Source organism: Stegodyphus dumicola, chromosome 2 (genome assembly GCF_044657685.1).
Source record: "Stegodyphus dumicola isolate Sdum_Otavi_A_Nest chromosome 2, ASM4465768v1".
Taxonomy (NCBI): Eukaryota; Metazoa; Arthropoda; class Arachnida; order Araneae; family Eresidae; genus Stegodyphus; species Stegodyphus dumicola.
In genome coordinates this window covers 83,433,231-83,460,682 of record NC_140769.1, presented here as the reverse complement: position 1 = coordinate 83,460,682, position 27,452 = coordinate 83,433,231, and positions in this window count along the sequence as shown.

Below are 27,452 nucleotides of genomic sequence, written 5' to 3'. Positions count from 1 at the left end.
GGTATTCGATAAGAACGCAAAAAATAAAGAGAAGCACAAATAATTTATACATATAATGCAAAAATGAAAAAAGTCCTGCGATAATGTAATATATTTTTTTTCCCACTGCCGAACAATTAGCCGGCTTAAGCTTGGCCACTGCTACGCTCGGATGTGATGATCACTCTATTGTGGAAGCACCTGATACGTGGCCCACACAGATTCAACATTGTCGTCTGAATCTCTAGTCATCCAACCTAAAGCGCCAGTCTAGGCACCACATTGATAACGTTGCGCGAAATTGCGCAATAATCGCGGGTTACAGCGACACTTGGAACTTGGAAGGTGGGCCACCGTTAACTTTGCTTAACATTAAATTTATGGCTTAATTTGTCTGTAGAGGAAATCTTGGTACAGTGTAAAGCATCTTTAAAAATGAGAGAAATTTCATATTATCATCAGCTTATTGTTATTAAGAATGCCTAATCCAGGTTTTTTTAATCGCGCAAATGTGAGAATGATATTGAAGTATATGTTGATTTTGAAAACTTTTCCTGAGCAGGAGAGCAAAAGTAAGGTAATCGATTACTTTTTGAAAGGCATTTGGGATACTTTATTGAAAAAATAATTTTTGTATTGCTTTGTTAAAACTTTTCCTGTTAAAATCTAATTGTTTTATTAAAGCCTTTTTGATTACTTAAGCTTACCTAAGCTTAGGTAATCAAAAAGCTTAGGTACCTTTGATTACCTAAGCTTTGATACTTTAGATATTACCTAAGCTTTCTTCCTTACAAGAAGTAATACATTTTTGATAAAAATGTTATAAATTTTTATTATTTAGACTGTTGTCAAATATTCTGGTTGAATGTATGATTATTTGGCCAAACTTGGTGTTTAAAAATGCTCTGTTTTGGTGGGATATATGTTGAAACTGAACAATTATCCTTATTGTTCACTATGTTATGATTGCTATAACAAGCTCCTACAAAAATGTCAAAAATTTACAGATTTTGCGCTAAACAATGATTCAGCTTAGCATCAAACAGCTGCAAAAGTTGGGTTTTATGAAATTCTGTGCGCTTTCTCTTCCAAAATGAGAATAAATTTCTATTTCATTTAAAGTATTAACAAATTACTTCAATAGGTGCTTTTGCCAAGATACAGGGCGCGCCAGAAATAATGTACAGTTTGGAAACGGCAATAAATAAAATACAAAGCAAGATTGAGAAAGAAATCTTTTATACCTCAGACGTACATAATATGTCATTTTCATCCAGTAAGTGCTCAAGAGTACATCAGCTAACTGACCACCGTCAATATCGTTGCAGTTTCCAAGAAATTTTGCAATGATCTGCTGACCATGTCTCGTGGAATCGCCGTGAATCCTTGCGCAATTGCTGCCATGAGTGTTGCAAACTCTTGGACGGTAAAAATTATCAAGCAATTCACATTAGCGCTGTGACGTTACTATCACTGTAACATCGCCTTCTTCAAAGAAATAAGGATCCCACACACCGAAATCACCTAAAGCTCATCAAATCATAACTTTCAGACTATGGAGGGTCGCTAGTGCACTTTTCGGTGATTACAGTCAGATCAATATCTAAAGTTCTGTTTGTTGACCATCTCCCATAAATGAAATTGACTTATTGATGATCAGTACCGCTGTTATGGAAATGCTCTGCGGAATATCCTGACACAAAGATTTACGGATTGGATAGTCCCTATGATTTAACTTCTCAATGACTATCATTTTGTACGGACGAATTTGTTAAAATTCTGCGAATACTACGAGCAGACATGTTTAATGCAGCTGCATGTTTGCGTACACATCGCTTGGGAGACTGTTGTATGGAAACTCTGGCAGCTGCCATATCTTCCGGTCTTGTTTAACTTCTAGGACGGCCAGGATTCTTTTCCTTTTAAAGCCAAACTTGTTCGTCTAAAATCTGAAACCCAAAGACGAATTGTTTGTGCAGCCGAAACCGGGTCATGACGCTCGAACTCAAAGCACATTCAGAAGGCTTGTGGTGTGGTTATCACGGATTCGCTGTTCGTGACAAACTCTTCAAAATCAAAAGCACGATGCTCTCCGCCATGACTGTAACTTAAATGACATGCGCAAACAAATCAAAAGAGACGGCTCACTGCTGTACATCTACTATGAGCGAGGGAACGGTTCTGCTACACCAGAACGTTCTTTCTGCTGCACTCTTTACAATGTAAACTAGTTCAATTTTGCGGGATCCCGTAACTTTGCCGAACGTTATTGATCTCTTAACTCCTCTGATATTCCTGCAAATTCATCGGAACTCAGAATGAAATACCCGTTTAATCTTCATCAAAAGCACGTTTGTCTGTTTTTACACCATTTTGTTAGTGATAAATACGGCAGAACATTAGAGTGACTAACGTTTAACTCATTTTTTGTTTGCCATCAGCAATTTGTTCAAGCATTAGTTTCTTTCATAATTGGAAACCGCAATACATATGTTTCAATCGAATAGCTTTTTTTTTTTTTTTTTTTTGTTTTGTTAAACTGTGCAGTATATTTTTATTCGTCTTTAAAGACAACAAATGGTGCCATATATGGTTAATTTGTTTAAAAAACGTGTTATATCAGTGCTTCATAGGAAAGGGCCGCTGCGCAGAAAAAAGGTCAAGATAAATGGGCAAATAAATTAGGGTCTTTAATTTCCTTGACAGTTTTCACCAGCGAAATTGATTTTTGCTTTATGTAATTTTATAATTACTTTTTAGCTTCAAATCTAGCGAACGCGCCCATTTAACAGCGCGCCAAATCTAGCGTATGCGCTGGTTTCAGATTGCGTAAGTTTATATAGTTCTATAATTCTTAAGACGCCTTTGAAATACTAGTTTAATTTTTAAATCATTTTTTGATTTTCAATCCTTTTTTGACATCCTATGGATTTAACAATTTGGGAATCGCACATGATGAAAAGTCGGCAATAGAATTTTGGGTAAAGTGCAGAATTACTCACTGCTTGACGCGTTTTAGGTATCCATGTGCACATCGACCTATTTTCACTTTAAAAAAAATCCCAGAATTGCACAAAAATGGCACTGCGTACCCCCTTGACTTTATGTATGTACACATCGACCTATTTTCATTTAAAAAGTAAAATAAAATTGACAAAAATCCAATTTTTTTCACCCTTGTAAAAAGCGGCAAACAAATAAGAGTGATTCTGCCCTCCTGAATTCCGATTCTGAATATTTTCAAAGAAAAGGCATCATTCATTATAGAAAATTACGTTTGAACAACCAACGAGATGAAATTATGCTTTAGCGATAAGTCGGTAGCGAAATAGCGATGCAGACATCCATTCAGTTATGTTTAGCAATTTTTATATAAATTTTAATAATAATCTGAAATAGTTATTTACTCTTATGCTTCCATTCAGGCATGTTTAGCCTTTTTATATAAATCATAATAATAAAAAAGTATTATATGAAATTAACCTTTCATCTAACTTAAAACATCAATCTTAGATAGTTATTTACTATTATATTTCCTTTCTTGCCGCAATTATTAGGGTTCCCGCAATTATTTTTGGCAGCATTGGCATCAACAATAGTTTGGCGATTTTTTACGGCCCTCGAAACCTAATAGTACCTTTTTTACTTCCTTGTACGAAGTAAAAAGGATGTATTGTAATCGCGAAAAGTTTCAGGCAGCATATTTCAACGAAAATATCCCATTTTGACCTCTTTCAAATGCAATTTAACGATGTATTTCCGTGATAGCTGTATATAAGGACAGAATAAAACACTCTTTTGCTCGAAAAAAATTATAAAACTGCTTTAAAATGAATTCTGAAGAGAATGTTTCGTGGCGTCTGTTCGAACGTATGTACGTATCTCGCATAACTCAAAAACGAGTAGCCTCAGAACCTTGAAATTTTGTATATAGGACTGCTATAACATGTAGATGTGCACCTCGTATTTTGGTTGCAATCGGCAGCTCTAAACGTATATAAATATATATATCCACTCTGTTACCCGGCTCAGTGATCTCAGTTTCTTTACTCTTATATGTTTGTAAATTGTACATTTTTTGCTTTAAATATGATTGAATTATGTTGTTCTTATCTTCCGGTTAAGGTTTTTATGCCTTTAGCAAATCTATATGCAATATTTTTAGAATTATGAACAATTTTAAAATTGTTTAAGTGCCGCTAAGACTAATAATGTTTTTGATGGCGGCCATTGCTCTTGTTTACATTTGAAACAGCAGGATAGCGGATTTGTTGCCAATCTAGAGAAACTTAGCTTCGAAACAACAAAGATAACGCCTTAATTTATTAAATTATTCTTAATCCTTTCTGGAATTTTTTCGAGGAAATAAGCGTTTAAGATTTACTTCGTAATTTTTAATACAGATAATTTGAGTTTTTATGTATTTTGCCTTGTCGCGAAGTGAAAACTGAATTAATTGAATGAGAAATACTCAATCGTCTGTGAAAAACTGTTTCTTTTGTTTTGTTTGCTTAATTTATTTTATACATCGTTCTAGCTTTGTTATAGTATTTGAATAGAACATGTGGCAACGATTAGATAATCCTTTAAATGATATAAATTTTTTGCATTCTGAGTTATAATATGAACGAAATATAATACTGTTAAGTAAACCTAGCGCCAGAGTGTCGCTATGGTAAACAAAGTGAATTTTAAAGAATGCATTTATTCTATTGTGGTTTATGCGCTGTCGGCGAAGTAAGTTTAATTCAATGTAATAAGTTTAAATGAAATGCAAGAAAAAATACGTATAATTTAATATTCCGTACAAGAAAGTCATGTGGTGTACACATCAGATTTTTTAATTCAAATAATATGTAGAGGTTTTTTGTACTTTATCTCTTTTGAAGTTATTAATGTGATCTTTAAGTGCCTCAGCATCGACACAGGAAAAGATTTATTAAATTTGGTTTAGATATTTAATATGTTTATAGTTGTTTCAGTAGAAATGGTAGAAACGATTTCAAGATAACAGTAATATAGCTAGAGAAATTTTTTATTATGACTGTGTATGCATTGTATTAATAACTGTGCTATTAATTGAATTATAACTGTAATTGTAGTAATACCTATAATGGTATTAATAACTGTGCCAGTTTTCTTTTAATTATTTAGAACTGCTGCGTTATTCAAAATATAATTTTCCAAGCTACGTTTTCATGTTGTGAGAAACTATTTTCAATATTTGCTTCTTCAGTTACTTAGCTAATATTGGGTTTTCCAGTCATATCACTCCATATTAAGGATTCCCAATGGAGTTGGTTTTGACGTTCTGAGATCAATAAAGCATCAGTAATGACCTGGGGTGGATAGCCACATATTCAACGGCAGTGAATCAGCATGGTCAAGATCCCATTGATTACAATCCCATTGATTACACGTGTATGCTAAGTTTTGGATTTTGAAAGTCATGCGAGAAAAATATCCCAAAATAAAAATTGTTACCGAACCAGCATCATTGCCTTTTCTCTCTTCAGTCAAGACAATACATTACTAGAAAAACAAGAAAAAGGCTGAACATTTCTGAATGAGGTGATTTAAAACTACAGAATTTTATACCAAATATTAAAACATTGTATCAGGACACCAAGCAGCATCCATCACATTAATTAAATTAAAAATTTAGCGCAAATAAAATCTGCAATTTTGTTTCTGAAGACTTCTTTATATTTGAGAAATTAAAAATAAAAATAATACAAAAATAATAAAATATAAAATATGATAAACCGTTTCTCAAAATGTTTGCTCGTAATTTTAATTTAATTTTTTATCATTGTTTCACTGTAACATTTAATTGTAACACAAAACACTAAAATCTGCATCCTAGATAAGTACTTTTATTAACTGCAGTACAAGTAAAGAGGAATTAAATTTTAAACGACGAAGTTTTATTTCACTAAGCGAAGAATCGGTAAAACTCATAAACATAAGTAGTAAACTAATTTCAATGTTTTCTCCGCGAATTACCGAATAACATAGTTTATTGATAATTAACATAATAACATCTATATGCAAAAGTACACGAAGAATTAATAGCAAGGCCGTTCTCTTCCCTTATACGACGGAAATTTGCTCAGCTAAGCTGAGTAACATAGACGTGTCGGAGAAGTAAATATCTTAATGTTTGATGCTCAGTTTATCGCTGAGGTAATTAAACTACAATATAAAATGGAAAACTTAATTTCCATTTTACATTGTAGACATCATAAATTTATAAACGCAGCCTTGTAGCAGGCACAAAGTGTAAACAACTGATAGTACACATTAGCATTTAGTTGTCATCTGGAGATATTTTGAGTGACACAGTAGTAGAGATATCTAGAGTTTACATCCAGATAGTGGACTGAACGCCGCTTGTATACGAATATTCTCGTAAAGTCTGTGAATTCGATGTCTGTTATCTAATAATGTTGCAATGTAGTGGCTGTACATGTCATGGTGTAAAGGGTAATACTAATCTATTAGTTTTAAGGATATTACTATTAACCAAAAATTTTAAACCAAAAATATCAAGAAATTGCAACTATGTTAGCAGTTTTGTGCCTCTTAGTGGTAATCTATTGATTGGGCTCTACAGAGGCAATATTTTATTCCATGAAATATAGCAATCTGCTGTTTTTCCATAAAAACGAGACGATCATATCCTGCTATAAACGAGAATGTAATAAAACGTTCAGAGACATAAATGATATCTGCTTCAGATACCGAAGCCATTTCTGGTTTAGATAATTTATCTCTGCTTTTACAAAAGAAGCAGTTATTAGGAAAATTTACAATAAATTTTATGTTTAGGAGTTAAAAACAATTAAATAATTTAAAGGATTACTTACTAAACTAAAAATGTATACACATCATAAAAGAGGTAAATAACTTTATAAATGACACCCAAAAAATTAAAATGCATGTAGCCGTACGTTTGTTAATGCGTTAATATGGAACACTGATATTCCTTGTGAACAAGCGGATTTGCATTAAATCATTATTACAGCTCAAAAATTGCATCTTCTTGAGTTGAATTTTGAAACAGATTGTGCTATTGAATAAGTTTTAATGTATTCTACAACATCGAATTACTTTTCTTGAACCATTTTCTTGCAATAATAACATGCTTTAACTATTATTATGTTCTATCTGCGTGTTTTCATGCTATCAACTGCAATTCATTATGAATGTAGATTGACTTTTTTTTCATACACTTGCTTTTATTTACCAATATATTTCAAACCACAAATTAAACTTTTTACTGTACAGTTCTGTTATCGGGACCGGATTCAGAAATGTATGAATGTATGCACATATATGTGTATATGTATACCTACACATACATTCATGCTTACAAATATATACATACTTACATAAACATATAAATCCATCCAAACATGTATACATACATACATTCCTGGATCCGGTCCTGATAACAGAACAGTACCCTTTCAACGTTAAAAAGTAATTAAATGTAAATTCAATAATTTTTAAAGTATTAAACAACTATCTCCATTTTCGTTAGTAGAAATAACAACTTAAACGCAGCCATTCGATATTTTCTCTCTCTTTCCGCATGCCTTCGTGGTGTAACTGGAAGCATACTCCACGCGTATTTGAGAGGTGTAGGGTTCTAGTCCCGGCGAAGCCAGTGCATATTTTTAAAGCCTCTTGCTTCAAACAAACTTCACGACTCATCACAGGTTTAAGAAAACTTCTTTCAGCTGTCATATGTAACTTATGCTAAAATTCTCTAAAAGTGGGACGGATAACTAAGACATACAATTAGCTATTTCAGCACTTATATTTTTATTTAATAACATATTTTAAGTCTTTTATTTTAATTACTAACAGTTATTTCCCACTTATGTTTAAGGGGAAAACTGATTTTAGTAATTAAAGAACTTAAATTAATAAAATAATGACCTTCATTTTTTATTTGTATCATAAAATTATTATTCTATATAAATGGAACTTGCATCATAAATTAATAAACTGAAAAATATGTATCCATGTTTTTAGCAAAATAAAATTTTGAAGAAAACAATTATTGGTTAGTCATAAGTAACTATACTTTAATAATAAAGTTATATTTACTCTGAATAATTTACCCTCGCTTGGCATTGTTTTTAAAACTTCTTTTGTTCTCTAATACATTCTATTCTCCCTGTATTTCGAAGATCTTGCAAATTTTACAAAGTATGTATGTTTGACAAATTCTACGAATATATATGCACAAGTGGAAAACTTTACATTTTCAATTGCTTTTGCATAAGGAATGATATCGGACTTTTAGTTAATTCCAAAAAATTCGCAATGTTCCGACATTCTCTCCAGAATGTCGGAACATTCTGGATAGCTCTGTTTTATTAACACAATTAATGCAATAAAATCTAAATTAAATGTTAAAACTTAATTGAAGGACGGATATTTTAAAATTACACTTCAAATATTGTAAAGACTTGATTCTTATCAATTTCGACCATTTTTTAAATTTGCGCGTGCTGGTAAAAATTTACGAATATATATAGGAACGTAATTCAAAATAATTATGCTCATTCGCACTTACACAAAAAGGAGAAAACGATGCAAAGAATGCAATGCAAAGAATACATCCAGGTTGCTTATATTTTTTGATTTAAACTTTGCAAAGTAATCGTAAAGCAGGCGCATAGACATGTGATGTTAATGCAAAGCATTTATGCAAAACCGTTGCAAAATACTACATGATTTCAATTTCCATAATAATTCCAAACTGGCGTTAGACATGCTAACACAAAACGTTTTTAATGCATGAGAAAAATTTCCTTGAAAACGCATTACATTGCAACACTTATTAACCATCTGACACAGAACAAGTGACTAATATTTATTTAACATATCCTGCAACTGGAATAAACGGAAGAATAAAGTTAGTAGACAATGCCTAACGAGTAAAAATTGCCGTCTGAACCTAATAACTTAAAACACAATTACAACAGCAGGTATTAAAACATTTATTATCGCTGTAAAATTTCTGTGTCACGTGAACTTACATCTATGAATAATTTGTGTTTGCAAATGAAACTGATGGAAATCGTCTTTGAGTTCAGAAATTGAAAGTTTTCATTATTTCCTCGAGAATGAATCAGTCATTGTTTAATACCTCAAAAAGAAGTGTTATTCCTTTCAAAATGCGTTTTTCATGTAGATGGAAACATAGAAATTGATGCCTCTTCATTTGCGAGAACGTGTCTTCTTTAGACACCGATGAAATGCAAACAATAGTGTGAAAGTTGTGTTGAGATATTTGTGGCAATGTCAAATGAAGAGCTTTAAAGAACAGCGCATTTATGTTCCTTTTAATTTTATACTGGAAATTTGGCTACAGAATTTTGCGAAATGTTGAAAACAACATTCGGGGGTCCACTGAGTCATAAAAGACACTGGAGAGGTATTCGAGCTTCAAAAACAATCTAGTTGTGATAAATTATCTTCATTCTGGCTGCTCTTCGGCAGTAGTATTGACGAAAAAAAATTGCTGAACTCAAAGCTTGCGGATAGGGCAGTGACAGATTCAGCTTCCAGGGATCTCTTACATCTTCTATAGGATGCAGTTGGCAGTAAGTGGCCAGAAAAAAGGACTTCTGGAAATTGAAGTCTGCTGTACGACAAAGCTCCGTTTTAAGCCAAGTCCCCCATCCCTATCTACAACATCATGCAGCTTTCTGATGGGAGAACCACGAGAGTTATCATTCCCAGCTCTCGTAATACATGATCTCTGATATTTTAGATTTTTCTCGCTTACCATCTTGAAAACTCCTTCAAAACGGAACATTTTCCTGGACATAAAATACATTAAAATAAACATGATGTTGCTGACGCCATCAGCAGAATGACTACCTTTTGAGTTATTAATTCCTTTAGCTTTCGAATGAATTCAGACATTTCCATGTGACATTTAATTATGATGGAATTACACCATAGCAAGCTTCAGTCCATCATATGGCACCGCTATTTTGAACAGTTTGCTAATATTTTATGCTTTTATTTTGAATTTCTTGGAATTATTATTATATGAAGTCTGTCATAAATTTCGGAAAGATATTAGTTCATGTGTGAAATTGGTATCTGAAATGGATATTACTATGTCATAGTTTTTATGTGTTTGATTTTTTTAATGTTTTTTTTAAAAAAAGATAAGCGTTAGGATTTTAATCTGCAATCCACAGTCTTCTTATTTAGCAGGTTTTTTTTCTCTTTTTCCTCGGAATATTAACTCGTGAAAAATAAATACAATTTATTAAATATATAGACTTACTTCAACTCAAAAACTATGATTTACATAAAAATTGCTTTAAATTGCTTTTTAGCAACAATATAAAAGTATTGTTAAACTACAACGAAAGAGCACACACTTAATTAAAAATATTATTTTTTGAACGGCCTGACATGCCTAAAAGCTTCAGTCCTCCTGACAAGCGCATTTGTCTCTTAGCAAAATAATTGTGAAATAAACTCAAGAACACCATCCCATCTCTGTTCTCTTGATGTGAGACTCGAGATTCACGAGAGTTAATATGCTAGGGTTTAGTTTCAAGGTATCTTTTAGCTTCTAAACTTATTAATTTTAATAAAATTTAGCACAGCTTCGGGTGGACTGTCTGAAACATGCATTGCAGTATTTAGCGTACAAATCTTTTAATGTCACTTATGCGTGTTACTGAAAATTTTTTAAATAAGCATAAACCTTTTAATTACGAAGTTGAAGAAATGGAGTTTGTAATTAAAACACTTTCGATGAGGTTTTATATAAATAAAAAAAAATAATTCTCCTTTAGTATACAACTCTATGTGCCCGTGTAAAGGAATTAATATGATGGTTTAACATGTGAAAGAAACTGTAGCTTAACAGGAAAAATAATTCATTTAATAGAACAATAATTAATATAAATTGCTAGTTTTTAATTTGCTTGCAGAAAACATCTAAACGCATCTCCTGGGGGGGGGGAAAGGAAGAATATATAAGCAAGAAAGAATATCGAATTGCTTATTAAATATTTTAAATCATTATCCAAGAACGTTGCTTTCTGTTGATAAAGGTGAAATAATAATTTAAAATCCAAATTGTATAGAGACGTTTTATTAAAAAACGTGTTAACGTCCAATATCTTTTAATGATTTTTATTAGTGTATTCGTCTTCAATTGAAGGGAATTTCTACGAATGAAAAGAAAGAAAACAAAAAGTATTTGTTAATTTATTTTCAATTTACGAGTTAAATCTATGTATTTTTAAGGAATATCACGGAGTCTAAAATTAGAAATGTAATTTTACCCGAGGCTGACTGCGAATGAAAGAATCTTTTGTAACAAAGAACCCAAACAAATAGAAAATGTTAATTTTTCGCAAGAAGAAAATTACATGTTCATAATTAATACTTTAAAGCTAACATACAAAAGAATTTCAAATGCATTTATTTATCACAGCAAAGCACTGGGGTGTCAGTACAGCATTTATTTATGTTTTCGATTTTAATTATTTAACATAGATATCTCTATTCGTTTTTTAACTTTTATATGTACTGCAGTTTAATTTCATAGAAAAAGTGCATAAGATAGCGAAAAGATGAAAACTTGAAAAGTCAGTTTTTGGGTGGGAAAAATATGTTTTTGGAAACCCTTTCCATTTTTTAGTTCATAAATTATTTCTTCCTTCTTTCCACGTGCCTTCCTGATAAAACTGTGAGCACGTCTAGGTCCGGATCGTGAATTCCGAGACTAGGGCATTCTTTTTCAGGTCTTCTACTTCGAAAACATAAGGACCCTTCAATCCCATTCTTTCAATTAAATAGTAACATAATTCAATAATCAACATTTAATTACAAAATTAAGACATTTTTTTGAAAATATATATCAATTTTCAGGAAATTTTTGTTTATAATGTTTCATATACGTTTTTCACATTGTTCAAGCATTAAACTCAGTTAATGCTTGAACAATGCTTCAGTAGGTCAGTAAAAAGTTAAATGCAACTTTTAGACATCTACCTAACCAGCGGCTGAGCGGTAAAGTCCCTGAACGCTAGTAATTCGGCCCGAGATCGAAAACACGCCGAACGGGCTAGCTGCATAATCATTTTCGAGGTTTTCCTCACGTGTAACGTATTAATTCGAGTCAGTTTTCTTTAGAAAGTTCACCGTGAAGGTATCCCTCCTTTCCGTATACTGCCTTAGAGCGGAGCACGCAAAGAATAATAATAATAATAACTTCTCGTCGTCGAGATGACATTCGGCTTAAGGCTGCGTTGCTTAACGGATTAATTAAAAGAAACAAGCTACCGGCAGACACACATTTTCTGATTCAAGCGAAGCAGGTAACATTATGTTAAATCTTTTAAATATTACACGGTGTACAAGTACATACTTCATTAGATTATTACATTCTTTGTTCGCTGTGATAATTTCTAGCATTGCAGATTACGAAGGTGTTTTAGTATTATAATGCTGAATTAACAGCAGAAATTTTAATAAATACTCGTACATAAAATAACAGAAAAAATACTAACATTATTTGGATTTTTCATTTCATAAGCGTCAATTCATTTGAATGAGAAGAAAGAAGAAAACAAACCATTCTGAATAATATTATAATGGATATCATAATGATAGAAAATTCCATGACAGTATGAATATGGTTTTTCTACTCAGAGTTTTAAAACTGTATTCTTAGTGTGCGTGGATCAGAATGCATTAGTCCCATATTATTAGAAAATAATTTAAGGTGATTTTCCTCTATATTAAGAAATTATATTTTAAGAGAATCCTTAAGCTAACTCAGCAGACATAATTGTAGTGTTTCTGAGTAAAATATTTATCTGGCAATAAATTTTGTTGAAGCGATACTTTCATTACATTCAATATTTTAAGAATTATTATTAATTTCATGACTTTTTTATGATGAGTGGTAATTTTATGTATTCGTTTTAAACTTCAGAATTCCAGTAAGTACGGTTTCTTCATAAATTTGAATTATCTTTTAATATAGACAAATATAGGCACGCATGTTTGGTTTCATTAGATCTGGAAGCAAAATACTGGGATCATGATAAAAAAAATAAATAAGAAATACACCTCTTTTGCAAAAAAATCGAAACACCATGAAGGAAGTATTTGTTTTTGATGAAATTGAATATGTGTATAGCCCCTACAGAGATAATAAAATGATTAAAAAAATCAATGTCATAGTACCTGTTCACGGCTCACAATCACCCATTGAGTGTTCAAATTAGTACTTGGTCGAACCGCCCCTGGCGGCAATGTATGCTTGAATTCATCGAGGCAGTGGTAGAAGTTCCTAATGTCATCCTGCGACACATTATTCCAGGCATTCATCAGGTGTCGCTCCAGATATGCGATATTTTGTGGTGCCTGAATCTGGCGGCCTGCCATGCCCCAGACATGCTCAATTGCTGAAAGGTCTCGTGACCTTGCTATCCAAGGAAGAGTATCAACCGCACGGAGACAGTCCAGAAATATGCGAGAGGTATGTGACTTGGCATTATCTTGTTGGAAAATGGCCCCAGGATGACGTGTCATGCAACCGGCCGCTGATTCGTACGACTGATTTGTTTAATAACTTTTATACGTAATATTTTAAAACTCCAAAAATTTTAACATATTTTAAATTCCAAACAATGAAACCTAATTTTGCGTTTAACTGTTCAGATCAGTCGATTTCGTATACTATCTGGTCGTTAACTACATTTATTTCCTTCATTTCTGGCAGTGGCGTAAAATCGAGAAAATTTAAATTTAAATTTTTCTTTCGTACGTTTGCTATTATTAAAGTTTTTAATTAGGAAAATTAATATGAAATTCGTACAATTACGTTGCGAAACGTAAATCCTCGTGAAAAGTCTCCATTTACTTGCCATATATATTATTAGGAGTCATTTAGTAGAGAAATATATGGCGTTTCTTGGCGCAAAATCTATTTGGAAATTTTTTTGCAAATATTTGTTGTGGATCTTTAGAAATTGGTCTGCATTCATCATATAGAACGTGGGAACTCGATGAAAATGTCGAACTTCATGCATTTATATTATATGAACATGCACAAATGATGGAACGATTCTTGAGGTATCATTTGAAAATATATCTTTCAGAAATTCTTCAGAATCTATGATTGCATACGGCTGAAAACTATGTAGTTGGAGAAGAAAGGATTTCCATTTCATCCCCTCCTTTTTTTCTCCCAACTACTCAAGGTGACATTTTATTCATAGAGGAATGTTTTTTGAAAAGGACAAATTATAAAAATATTTCCAAAATAAACCACGTACTACTACAACGAAAACAAATGAATAAGAAACATTCCAGTCATAGAAGTCTTATTGCAGTTACAGAAGTTCAGTAAATTTAGCAATGAATACAAAAAGCATGCAACAAAATAATTAATTTGTGTTTGTTCTAAAAATAAATTAATCGTTTATTTCCCAGATCTTAAGTTGAGGTGCTTAGTAATTAAAATATTGCTGTAATATTACTTAACTTACTGCACATTTTAATTCTAATTAAGGAATTTTTAGATTAGTTTCAATTTATTTGTTATAGTTTTGGATAACTGTAATAAATACTTTGAAGCTGATAGAGACAATAGAAAAGCCTACTCTTTACAATAGAGATGTCTTCTTTTTGTAAGACAATACTTTTTTTTTTTTTTTTTTTTTTGTAAATTTTGTTTCTCGGATTGCATTTGTTATGCCCTTTATTAGAATGTACGCAAAAGCCTAAGCTGCTCATTGTTTGATTTCTGTAATTTTCCACACTTAATCAAATTACTCTAATCCAATTTCTTCTTACTGACTCCTAATATTTAATTACTTCTTACATAATTTAATTACTTCTTACAGAATTTAATTCAATTACTGTAATTGCTGTTATAAAAAATTTTGCGAAATTATGTTCTAAGCAGTTTGTAAGTTTAATTTATGAATTTATGGTAATAAGAAGCCATATTAAATTTTGATTATTCTCTCTTATGAACAGAAAATAAAGCATGTTTTCGTAAGAAAAATATTTATCTTTTTTTATTTATTTCCATTTTTCCTCTTTAGACCTCTTTCTAAGATACCTGAATTTTTTTTTTTTTTTTTTTTTTCCCAATAGTTATATTTTATTTGGTTCCTGATCCTACCAATATTTTAAGTTATTTCTCTTTTCCTGAAATTTGTAAATTCTACATTTGTATAAGAGAAAAAACAGAACCAAGAAACTAGATCTTGATTTTTCGCTGTTTGTGTGTACTGGGGTTTTTGCTGGTTGATCACTGGCGTTATCTCACCAGTGATTACGTTTAATTGAAATCTGCGAATCATTTAATTTCAGTTCTGAAACGCCAAAACATATAAATGAAATTCAAAGTGATATTTAGATTAGGAGCAGTTTAAGGGAAGAATTAGTTTGAGAATCAGTGTTTTTAAATGGGTGCTATTTATTTAAATATAGCCTTTGCTTTGTTTTATAAAAAAGATATAAAATTCGCAATTTTTAATTTTCTAAATTTTATATATTGTGTATCAAATTGGAAATTAAATAACATTCTAGCTTACGACAGTGTTAATCTTTATTTTACATTTAAACTGCCGCTGAGTAAATATTACAGAAAAGTATCGCGCCAGAGACTGATTAAGATCATAACGATATTTTTAGTTATTTATTACATTAGCTATTTATTACATTATTTAGCCAATATTAATCAGGACAGCTCCAAAGGACAGTCGTCGAAGATCTACTATACACTCGCTGGAACAATCAGCGACACAGCCTATAACGGTGGAGACAGCTTCTCTGCAAAACACCAGAGTACAGCTCCCGACTCTGCTTGGTCGTTCTCGGAACTCCACGTATTCTCGAGACTCTCCACGCTACAATTTGCGATGAAATCGACGACACACAGAGAACAGCTCCCGACTCTTCGGTTCAGTCGTTCCCGGAGTCGTCAGTTCAACACACTCTGCATGCACTAACCGAGATACACGAAGAGACTCTTTCGATGCATTCGACGATCCACTCGGCACCCGCTGCCCAGCTGTCAAACTCGATCGACTCCGTACGGACTGACTAACTCGAGACACTGACACGAGACTAACTATCTTGCCCTCTAGACGAGGCACTAACCCACTGCGGACCAGTAGGGTTTATATAGCTTTCGGCTTGTGTCCGAGAACATTCTGGGCTAAACCGGTAAGAATTCGTTCCAGAAGGTTCTCCATCCGTCCATGGCATATCGCCAATTCTGTTGCCAAATATCGCCAAATGGGCGATTTCTTGCCAAATGTGGCAACCCTACCTTCCTTTCCCATTTTATGGCAACCCTAAACCTGCTTTGGGAAGCTATCGCACGGCACCTGGACATTTCGTAACAGTATTGTTGAAATGCAATGTTAATGCAAAGAACTAGTAGTTCAGGTTTTGTTTGTCAAAATGGTTTGTATAAGAATTTATTTCTTGTAAATTCTATTAGCATTTTATTACTCCTCAGGGTGTAAATAATGCCTTAGTCTAGGAAAGAATTAGTACAAGCAAGCAATGTAACTTTCAAACATGCTATGAGAAAATGTAATGTACTTTATAAAACTGAGACACTTTTTTTTTTTTTTCTGAAGAGGAATGCTGCTGAATAATTGGCTTTCCCTGGATTCAAAGCATTTCTTTCCATCTGATAAATGTTTGCAAGCTGAAACAATATTTACCTTAGAATAATGATTTATTCTCAGTGCATTTAGAAAAAATTCAGAGAGGATAATTGATATTTACGTTAAAATAAATGTGGTTTGCAAAAAAGTTTCTTTTGTTGAACAATTTAGAGATGTTAGGTCTATTCAAAGTGTTAATTTTTTTAGGTTGCCGAATGTGGCAACTCTGCCCTCATTTGCCATTTCATAGTAACCGTAAAACTGCTTTGCGTGGAAGCTATCTTACCGCGCCTGGACATTTCGTAACAATATGTCAAAGTTCTGCTCTGCTAGTGCTTGTTTGCTTTATACTGCCTTGTTGTGTAAAGGTTTGCTCCGTTGGTGACTCCAAGGTTTGTCTTGAATTGTATATTGTAGAACAAAGGCAGTCTTTGTGTGGATAAATTTCTGTCGCAGTCTAAGCGAAGCTTGTAGCCCTTGATAATAATATATTAAATTGTTTAAATTTTTAGCAATTTGAAAAAGTTTGTGTTTAAGCCAGTTCCAGATGACCTTGTATTCTTATGTTGTTTATTTTTATTTACACAAGAGGTGAGGTCAAATGAATTTAAAGTTTCCTTATTTCTGCGTCGGTTTCTTTTCGATAGTTTAGAAGTTCTTGTGGTGATAAAGTACCTCATAAGATCTATGTAACACCTTACATGATAATTGAGCTAGCTAATTTTGTTAAGATTCACAATCGGCGTTACAAATTATTCAGAAGTATTGGTACGCTTGGATTAGCATGTTAATTTATGTAACTACACTATTTCAAATGTTTATATTATTATTAGCTAAATATATTCAAAACGTGTTAGCGTTTTTCACTAGCTAACACGAAAAAGCCTTATATATATATCCTTCTTCCCCGCTCTACATGGTGACGCGGTGTTGCATTTATAAATGTTGAAATAACCTTTAGCCGTAGTAGTGATATTCGCACTGGATATTTGTGATATTTCTGATCACATAGCCAAATATATTCGATAACAGTGTGCATTTATTTAATTCTACAATCGACTTTCATCATGTCATTCACTTAATTTGATTCTTTGCAGATATTTTCCGCAATAAATATGATAGAAATCCAGGTCTGACCAAAATGAGCCACTTTCTCAGAAAACTGGAATAGTAAAACTAGCTGAAATACAAACTGTAGCTTAGGTATACTACGGGTAGGGGGGAGTACTTTCTTGGAAACATTAATATGTGATTTGATGTCGTTAAGAAACATAGCGAGAGTACATAATGAATGGTGCAGTATTCGTATACACTGTGTAGTGCATTGTGAAATCAAAGTCTGGCTTTTTGAAGGGACTGAATGCTACAATATACTAAAATTCAGGAAATGGAATCTAAGTAGTATAATACCTAATGTATTAATCATTCTGAACCTCAGAGTTTTCGAATTTATTTGCTATCTGTACATTTTCGTTTTTTGCATTAACATAAAGGTAAGCAATGCACACCTGCCTTTCTCAGTTGGTCTGTTTATGATCCATATACTTAAAGTCAAACTATTATGATTAATGTTTTAACAAGCATACATTTTACTCCCGAAAGTTTAAGCTCACAAATTCAGCTTGACGTTTATCACAAATATTCGCAATTAAACATTTGCAAGAACTTTCCATTAAATCGAAATAATCCTCTCAGATTTCAAGAAAGTACTAAAGGTGCGTAGCCTATAGAACTATAAAATGCTAAAACCTCTAGTTTTGTTGCTCTCAAATGCTACAAATAATTTGCAGAATTTGATAGAATGTGGAAAGAGTTCTTTAGAAATTAAAAATTCTGTGTTTGTTTCTATAGAAATAAAATATTTATGACAATGGATCAAATACTGAAATAATATTGATCTTTCTCTTTCAGTTTTCTAACCCGCTCATGAAAACTTCCAAGGAATGCAACGAATTTTATGGTATTTATGATATCTTAATTACTTTTTTTGCATATGGAAATTAAATTTATTCAGCTGCTCTCAAACGTAAGTCAAATACGCTAAACCCAGTATTCATTCTTCATCTTCCAGCCAGGTACAAATTTTTATATTTATTTAAAACAAAAGTGTACTTTGAGCTCATTTGTTACCTCTGATAGTGTGACAAACACATTTCGTCTTGAAAGTTTCTCAGCATTTGAATCAAATGATGACTTGCATATATTTAGATACACAGCTTCCTGAAAAGTCAAATATTTAATGTCCTTGCTAAAAAAATCGCATTCTCAATTACGAGTTTTTAAAACCAGGAATAATTCACTTTAGTAGTTCATGTTTCGTGCAGATCACTATTTTGAAAAAGGATCTACTAAGAATTTTGTCATTTTGTCTTAGGAAAGAAATATGTTGTTAGCGTAAATAAATTTATGCATATAGTGTTTTGTGTTATGTCGCGAATTTCAATTATTAATATGTGTTTTAAATTATTGCTATTCTAACATTTTTATTTGTATTCATGTGTATTTTAATTTGGAAAAAAAGTATTCTTAAGCTGTTAAGGTTCTATTTAACTCATTATTCTTGAGTAGGAATTGTAACAAAGGCGAGAGACGGTTGCAATAGCCATCTGGTTTATGGCCTTTTTACTAACAGTGGGGGCAGTAGGGTGTGTGTTGTCGCCTTTTAGCTAATGCGTGTGAAACGCAATCGGCTTCCTTTCGCTTTGTTATAGTTTCAATTTTGTTACTTCAAGACAGTGGGGGTGTAGTAAGCTTAGGTAATTGGATTCTCGTAAAATTTATTTTCCGCTTGTTAGTTGGGGATCTACTTTTTTCTCACGTTATGTGTACAGATGTTTTTCGGATTGCATTGTCAGATTTTCTGGTGTTTGATTCGTCATGGGTGTGTCATTTTCTCAAGTTAGATAACGTAAAATTCCGGGATCCGTAAGATTCGATTTTATGATTTTTTGAAAGATTATGAACTCACTGAGGCGAAGAAACCGAGATTTCCTGGGTGCTTGCACCAGGCTAAAAGTTATTCTGATTCAGATTTTTGAGCGAAAAGGAAAAGGAGAAGCAGAAAGTTTTGCGGGGCTCCCCATTTGCGGGGCGAGCGATTTGTACCAGCGGGCTGCGGTGATGGCTGTAGCGGAGTCTGATTTGAGTGAATTTTGAGCAGCCGCGATGTGAAAGAGAAAGAAAGATCGTGGGGCGCTTTGCTCTGCTGCGGGCTTCCTGAGCAAGAGGGACTGGGTACCGTTTTTCTTTGCTCTAGAGAATGCATTCTTTTCTGCGGGATATTTAAAAGTTTTGTGCGAGATGCAAGGAACATTTTCCTGCGTGCTGTATGGAGGAATGTGCGCGAGCTGCAAAGAGCATTTTTACTGAGAGCTGATTACTTCTTTAGTGCGAGATGTATAGAGAAAAATCTACCAAGAAAATTTAGCACAGATTTTCTCTCTTCACCTGAATCGCCGGTTAATCTCCAAGAGCCTTTTTCCGAAATATTCAGCATAAAATGTTGCCTCGCCGCTTCGATGATGCACGTGATTGTGCTAAAAACTGGTGTATATTCAGCTACCTGTTATTGAATTGAAATAAAGATCCTTCTGAATTGGACTATTGGTTCCCACCTAATGGACAGATAAAAGATCCTTCTAAATGGGACTATTGGTTTCCACCTAATGGACAGATAAAGCGATTCCTAGCTGTTTGAAGAGAGAAGAGTCTGAATAGTGATTCCTAATGATTTTTAGACGCTTCAGAAAGGGTTGTCACAGAAAGAAAAATGGGCTTGGCTCATTTCCCTGTGGACTGGACACTAAGGATCCTGCTATCAGGAAAAACTGTTTTCCATCTGTGAGTGAAATTTTTAAGTATATTTTCTCTCTCTCTCTCTCTTAGTTTTCCCGAATGCAGAACAGTTAATAATGATTTAGCTACCTGTATATTGTTATTGCTTATATAAATTAAATATTGCAGTTAGTAAAAATGAGAAGTTATATATAATTTTAAGTGAATGCCAGTTTTAGGAGGATTAAAATTTATTTCATCTACTGAATTTTGTGAGCTAGAAAAACGTTACTTTCTAATAATTAATGAGAACCTGTTATTTGGAGGATTAAATTTAGATACACCTACTTAATTTGAAAAAAAAAATGTTAACTTTTAATTGTTGAAAGCTGTATTTTTGTGTAACAGATGCGATATTTTCATAGTAAAAATATGTGGTAGGGGATACTGATCAGTTATCCATTATTTAATTAAAATAGTCAAGAATTTAATAAATGTGTGTTTAAAATTTAATTGCATTTGTGTATTTATGTGGTGTATTATTTACTGTGGTCTGTCATGTCCCTCCATTTGTATGAGCCGGGAAGCTTTTAAGAAACATGGAGTTTAAATTGTTATGTCTGAAAATTTTGTTGGTGTTTTAATACCTTATTCCTTTATAACTTAAACTTAACTGACTGACTGTGGTGCGGGATAAATTAACCAAAAAAAACAACTCAAAATCAAATAATTCACATTCAAAATCTAATTCATAATATTCATATATCATATCGACATTCTTATAGACATTCGTATAGTGGTAATACAATTTAACTTTTAGATTTGCGTTGTGAGTAACCTATGCAAAGGAAAAATCAATAACCCCAAATTCAGTTAAACTCCATGTTTCTTAAAAGCCTCCCGGCTCAAACAAATGGAGGGACATGACAGACCACAGTAAAATATACACAACTTAAATACACAAATGCAATTAAATTTTAAACACACATTTATTAAATTCTTGACTATTTTAATTAAATAATGGATAACTGATCAGTATCCCCTACCACATATTTTTACTATGAAAATATCGCATCTGTTACACAAAAATACAGCTTTCAACAATTAAAAGTTAACATTTTTTTTTTCAAATTAAGTAGGTGTATCTAAATTTAATCCTCCAAATAACAGGTTCTCATTAATTATTAGAAAGTAACGTTTTTCTAGCTCACAAAATTCAGTAGATGAAATAAATTTTAATCCTCCTAAAACTGGCATTCACTTAAAATTATATATAACTTCTCATTTTTACTAACTGCAATATTTAATTTATATAAGCGATAACAATATACAGGTAGCTAAATCATTATTAACTGTTCTGCATTCGGGAAAACTAAGAGAGAGAGAGAGAGAAAATATACTTAAAAATTTCACTCACAGATGGAAAACAGTTTTTCCTGATAGCAGGATCCTTAGTGTCCAATCCACATGGAAATGAGCCAAGCCCATTTTTCTTTCTGTGACAACCCTTTCTGAAGCGTCTAAAAATCATTAGGAATCACTATTCAGACTCTTCTCTCTTCAAACAGCTAGGAATCGCTTTATCTGTCCATTAGGTGGAAACCAATAGTCCCATTTAGAAGGATCTTTTATCTGTCCATTAGGTGGGAACCAATAGTCCAATTCAGAAGGATCTTTATTTCAATTCAATAACAGGTAGCTGAATATACACCAGTTTTTAGCACAATCACGTGCATCATCGAAGCGGCGAGGCAACATTTTATGCTGAATATTTCGGAAAAAGGCTCTTGGAGATTAACCGGCGATTCAGGTGAAGAGAGAAAATCTGTGCTAAATTTTCTTGGTAGATTTTTCTCTATACATCTCGCACTAAAGAAGTAATCAGCTCTCAGTAAAAATGCAAAAATGCTCTTTGCAGCTCGCGCACATTCCTCCATACAGCACGCAGGAAAATGTTCCTTGCATCTCGCACAAAACTTTTAAATATCCCGGAGAAAAGAATGCATTCTCTAGAGCAAAGAAAAACGGTACCCAGTCCCTCTTGCTCAGGAAGCCCGCAGCAAAGCAAAGCGCCCCACGATCTTTCTTTCTCCTTCACATCGCGGCTGCCCAAAATTCACTCAAATCAGACTCCGCTACAGCCATTACAGCAGCCCGCTGGTACAAATCGCTGTAGCATATAATTTTTAAGAATTTCTTATTTGATGAATTTGTAGGATATAAATTCATAAAATAAGCAGACATGCAATACCTGCCTTAATGATTTATATTTGACAGATTTAGTTCAAAACAGAAATTTCACGTCCCGTTAATTTACTACTCAAACCTAGCGCCTGAATTCCGTTAGTTTGTTAGAGGAGTAAGGCTAAAACTTCAGTTAGCGATTGCTTTGCATAATAACTTTTAAATTTTCATTAATAAACATCGCCGTTAATTACTGGCATGTTGATTTAACAATTATACATTTCTCAGCTGAGGATTATGCTTTATCTTAAAAGAAAAGTTAAAATGAAATTTTCTAATAAATCGGAAAATGCTGTATAATATTACTGTTAGAATGCATAACTATTTTTCAACTCAGGTTTTCACTAATCCTGTTAAAGTGCTTTCATTTTAAAGTGCCTCTGAAATGCAATTTTGATTTAATATCTTGGCTCCCGCATTTTCGATCTCACTGCATCATTCTAATAAGCCTATCGTTTCTTGTTTATTTTTTCGTAGCTGTGAAGTACATTCATTAAGCGAATTTGTGTTCAAGCATATAGAAATTCCCTACCATATTTTTATCTCTTTTAAACTTTTGAAATATATGCCTTCATTTTATTAATATATGGCATTTAATTTTTTACAAAGAAACAGGCATTCGAAAATTTATCTGCCCGTTCTATGAGTGAAGATGTATGTTTTTTATATATATGTAATTTCCAAAGGTTGGCATTGATTGTTAATGCTTAGTTTTTTGTATTAATGTCATGGCATAAAATACAATACTGTTACGAATTTTATACACAGATAAATTATTTTAGTGCCGTCATTTGTGAAATTGTATTTTGCTGCGAAAAGTAAAAACACTGGGGGCAAGCCCATTTCAAATTGAGTAAATTGATATTTCCGCAATTTGGTGAGATATCGTCAAACTGAAAACGGTTTTCACAACGTATTTTGTCTCCAAATTTGGAAAGAAATCGCCAAAAGTCGCCAAGCAAACTTGGCGATCATTTGAAGACATTTTGGTCCGGTCCCTGTATCACTGTAATAGGTTGTTTAGCTGCTTTTGTTGCGAGTTGTTAGTTCACCATGAACTGAGATATCTCTGGTTAGCTTTCGCTTTAGATGTGCTTTAAATTGCGTTGTGTTTAACGTTATTAGTAGTCTCAAATGTAAATACTGATTATACTCTGTGATACTGTGAACACCTGTATGGCTATTTCTGTGAAAAATTCCAGAACTTTTAAGAGTATCTTTAGAAAAAATAAATTTTATTAATCTAGCATCGGAACCGTGTGCATTCAAGCAGTTATGAGCCCCGTACGACAGCAACAATACATTATCATTACGATTAATGTTATCATCATCATCATCATTATTATTATTATTATTATTATTATTATTATTGTGATCTCTTCTTAATAAAATTCTATTAACTATTCAACGGTGTAGTATCTTTGCTCTTATACAGTCTGCCAATGATGTCCATAGGCAAGCATTTACACATGACAGCATTGGAACTTCTGAAAAATAATTTCTAGTTAGGTCAATGGGGTAATCTATTTAGAGCTAAAGATCGAGAAATAGTTGACTTTTTGAATTTACTTTTAAGATATTATGAGTTCTTGTAACAAGCAGAATAATTCTCTTTATTTAATTTTTTTCATTCGCTTTCATTATTCGATTTACCATTATAAATATAATTTAGATTTATTGGATTTTAGTATTAAATATGGAAAGTTTTTCGCGAACTGAAGTGTATCTTGTAAAGTGAGCAAAATAGATATTTAGTTTATACAACTATATAAGAAAAAGAAATGAAATGATTTATATTCTTATAAACGAACATTTATTTAATTTTTTCTTGGGATGCGCATCTGATTTATTACTTACCTTTAAGTAAAGCTATATATGGTTGGCTCAAAATAGGGTAGTTAGCTCTCATTCGCATACTATACGTAAAATTTAGACGTTTCTCAAGTTCAAACGGTCAGTTAACCGTGAAAAATGTTTTATCCACACTTTAATTGGTGTCCCATCTTTCTCATTCAATCCGTTAGAGAAAAATGTTCCTAAATTGTTCTATATGTTTTCCTCAGTAAATTTTTCTTCAACTTTATTAAGCCTAAATTTATTTCCGGTAGATTCTTCGTCATTTATTGGAACGTCATTCTGTTGATTACTTCATGTAAGGTTTCATCATTACTTCCACTTTAGCTTCCGGTGTACCAATCTATTGTAGAGAATAACAGTGAAGACTATAAAAAATCTTTTGGACTCAGTTCTTGTCTTCACATGAATAAAGTTCTGTTGGAACATCTGATGAATATCTTCATTTAGGAATGAATGTAAATACTGATTATACTCTGTGATACTGTGAACACCTGTATGGCTATTTCTGTGAAAAATTCCAGAACTTTTAAGAGTATCTTTTGAAAAAATAAATTTTATTAATCTAGCATCGGAACCGTGTGCATTCAAGCAGTTATGAGCCCCGTACGACAGCAACAATACATTATCATTACGATTAATGTTATCATCATCATCATCATCATCATCATCATTATTATTATTATTATTATTATTATTATTGTGATCTCTTCTTAATAAAATTCTATTAACTATTCAACGGTGTAGTATCTTTGCTCTTATACAGTCTGCCAATGATGTCCATAGGCAAGCATTTACACATGACAGCATTGGAACTTCTGAAAAATAATTTCTAGTTAGGTCAATGGGGTAATCTATTTAGTATTTCTAATAATATCTCAATATTATTTTTATTTACGTCAAGATGATGTCTGTCTCAGATTTTGCTCCTAGAGAAAGCTAAATAGCTACTTTATTCTTGAAAATTTTTTTCAGCATAAAAAAAAAAAAAAAAAACATTACAATGTCATTCGCTTCTAAATAGTTACATATTTTTATTTGTTTCTCAGCTTTGCATAGAGAATGCCTGTGGCACCATTTTAATTCTCTGGGATTTGCAGGTATAAATGGTTGTTTAAACGAAATATAACTTTCAGGAGAGTTTCTAAGCTCACCTGCTTTGGAGTCCTTATAGGCATATTAGGTAGGTATAGGTGTTTTTCTCTTCTAGCTGATGCAAAATGTTACTACATGATATATGTTCCACTCTTTAGAATGTCAAAATATAATCTTTTCTCTCCTTTGTAAAACACAAAATTAATATTTCTGCATTTCTTTCGTTAGCGATAAAATTACTAATGCAAGTATTTCGTAAAACCGAAATACTATTCTGATATATAAGATGTAACACAAAAAATATCATATACAATTAACTTTAAAATACCGCCAGGCTTTTGCATGTATTCAGTTACAAGTGCACGTTTGCGTTTATCGTGTAGTTACTCGATTATTATCCAAACACTCAGCGTTTATCGTGTAGTTACTCGATTATTATCCAAACACTCAGCGTTTATCGTGTAGTTGCTTGATTATTATCCAAACACCCAGCGATTCCTTGGGGCTGTAAATTGCCAGAGGGATTTAATCACATTTTATACTTGATAGTAGAAAACAGGAAAATTGCAGTCACTATAGTATCTTCAGATATGCGAATCATGAAAATGAAAATAAAATTCACATTAAAGTGAAAGAAAAATGGAACTATTAACTATTTAATTGAAGTTATCTTATATTTTTATACATATATATGTTTATATCATATTTATCAATACATTACTCATACTGTTATTGTATACGTATTTGGCTGAATTTATTATAAAATTCCTTTGACTGAATATTTTTCCAGTTATTTAAATTAAGAGCTTAGATTTTCTCGTACTTCTAAAATATTAAAACTAACTTTTAGATAGTTAAGAAGTATGAATCTCTGTAAAACTTGTTGGTATGTGATCATTATATACGATATTCCTACTCAGGATCTCATGTAAATGGACTAACATGTTAAGTGGGCCAATAAACCAGAATCGACTGTATATAAAATACACAAATGACAGAAATATTGCGTAAAATCGAATGGAAGAAGATATTCTGTAACATTCGGCATATTTGTGGTTCTTGATAACACATTACAGATGTCCACTCATCCATCTCCATGCTAATGGATACTCCAAAACAGCGCATACCGTTCTGCAAATTTATAAGAATAATGAGAAAATTTAGAAGATGGAAAGAATGCTGACTTGTTTAAGGATCAAAAACAACAATGACAGATATTATTTAAAAAACTACATATTTCGTTTCCTTGCAAAATTATATTTATTGGAGCCATCATTATTCATGTTTTCGACGTTCATAAACATTTGTAGTCTTCAAGGGAAGTGAAGTCTAAAATAATATTTTAAGCATCGAAAACACACAAATATAACATATTGTTACGAATTTGGTATTTGAAAAGCTAATATTAGTTCAATTATAAATTAATTGGTTTTATTTCTCGCGCAGTGCAGCGCGTGACGAATATTAAAAGAAAGCTAAGCCGGAAAATTGAAAATACAAGAGCGCGTGCATTAAATAAATAAATATCTCTTTTTGATTTCGAGAAAGTACTGGAAAATTCTAGCGCGTGATTTTAAAATCTTATAAAAGGAGGAAAACATCTCAGTTTGTAGTAGTTGCTTAGTTTGTTGTTATTTAGAAAACTGCTCTTGTTGATTGTAGCGAATTCGCGGATTAGCGTTCTTTAGCTGTTTTGAATTACGTTCTATTGGACATTTGAGTAGTTAAAAGATAACTACTGTGAGATATTGTAATACTGCATGATAATTTAAGAAAATTTAAGCATTTTTGTTGTGATAATAATAAATT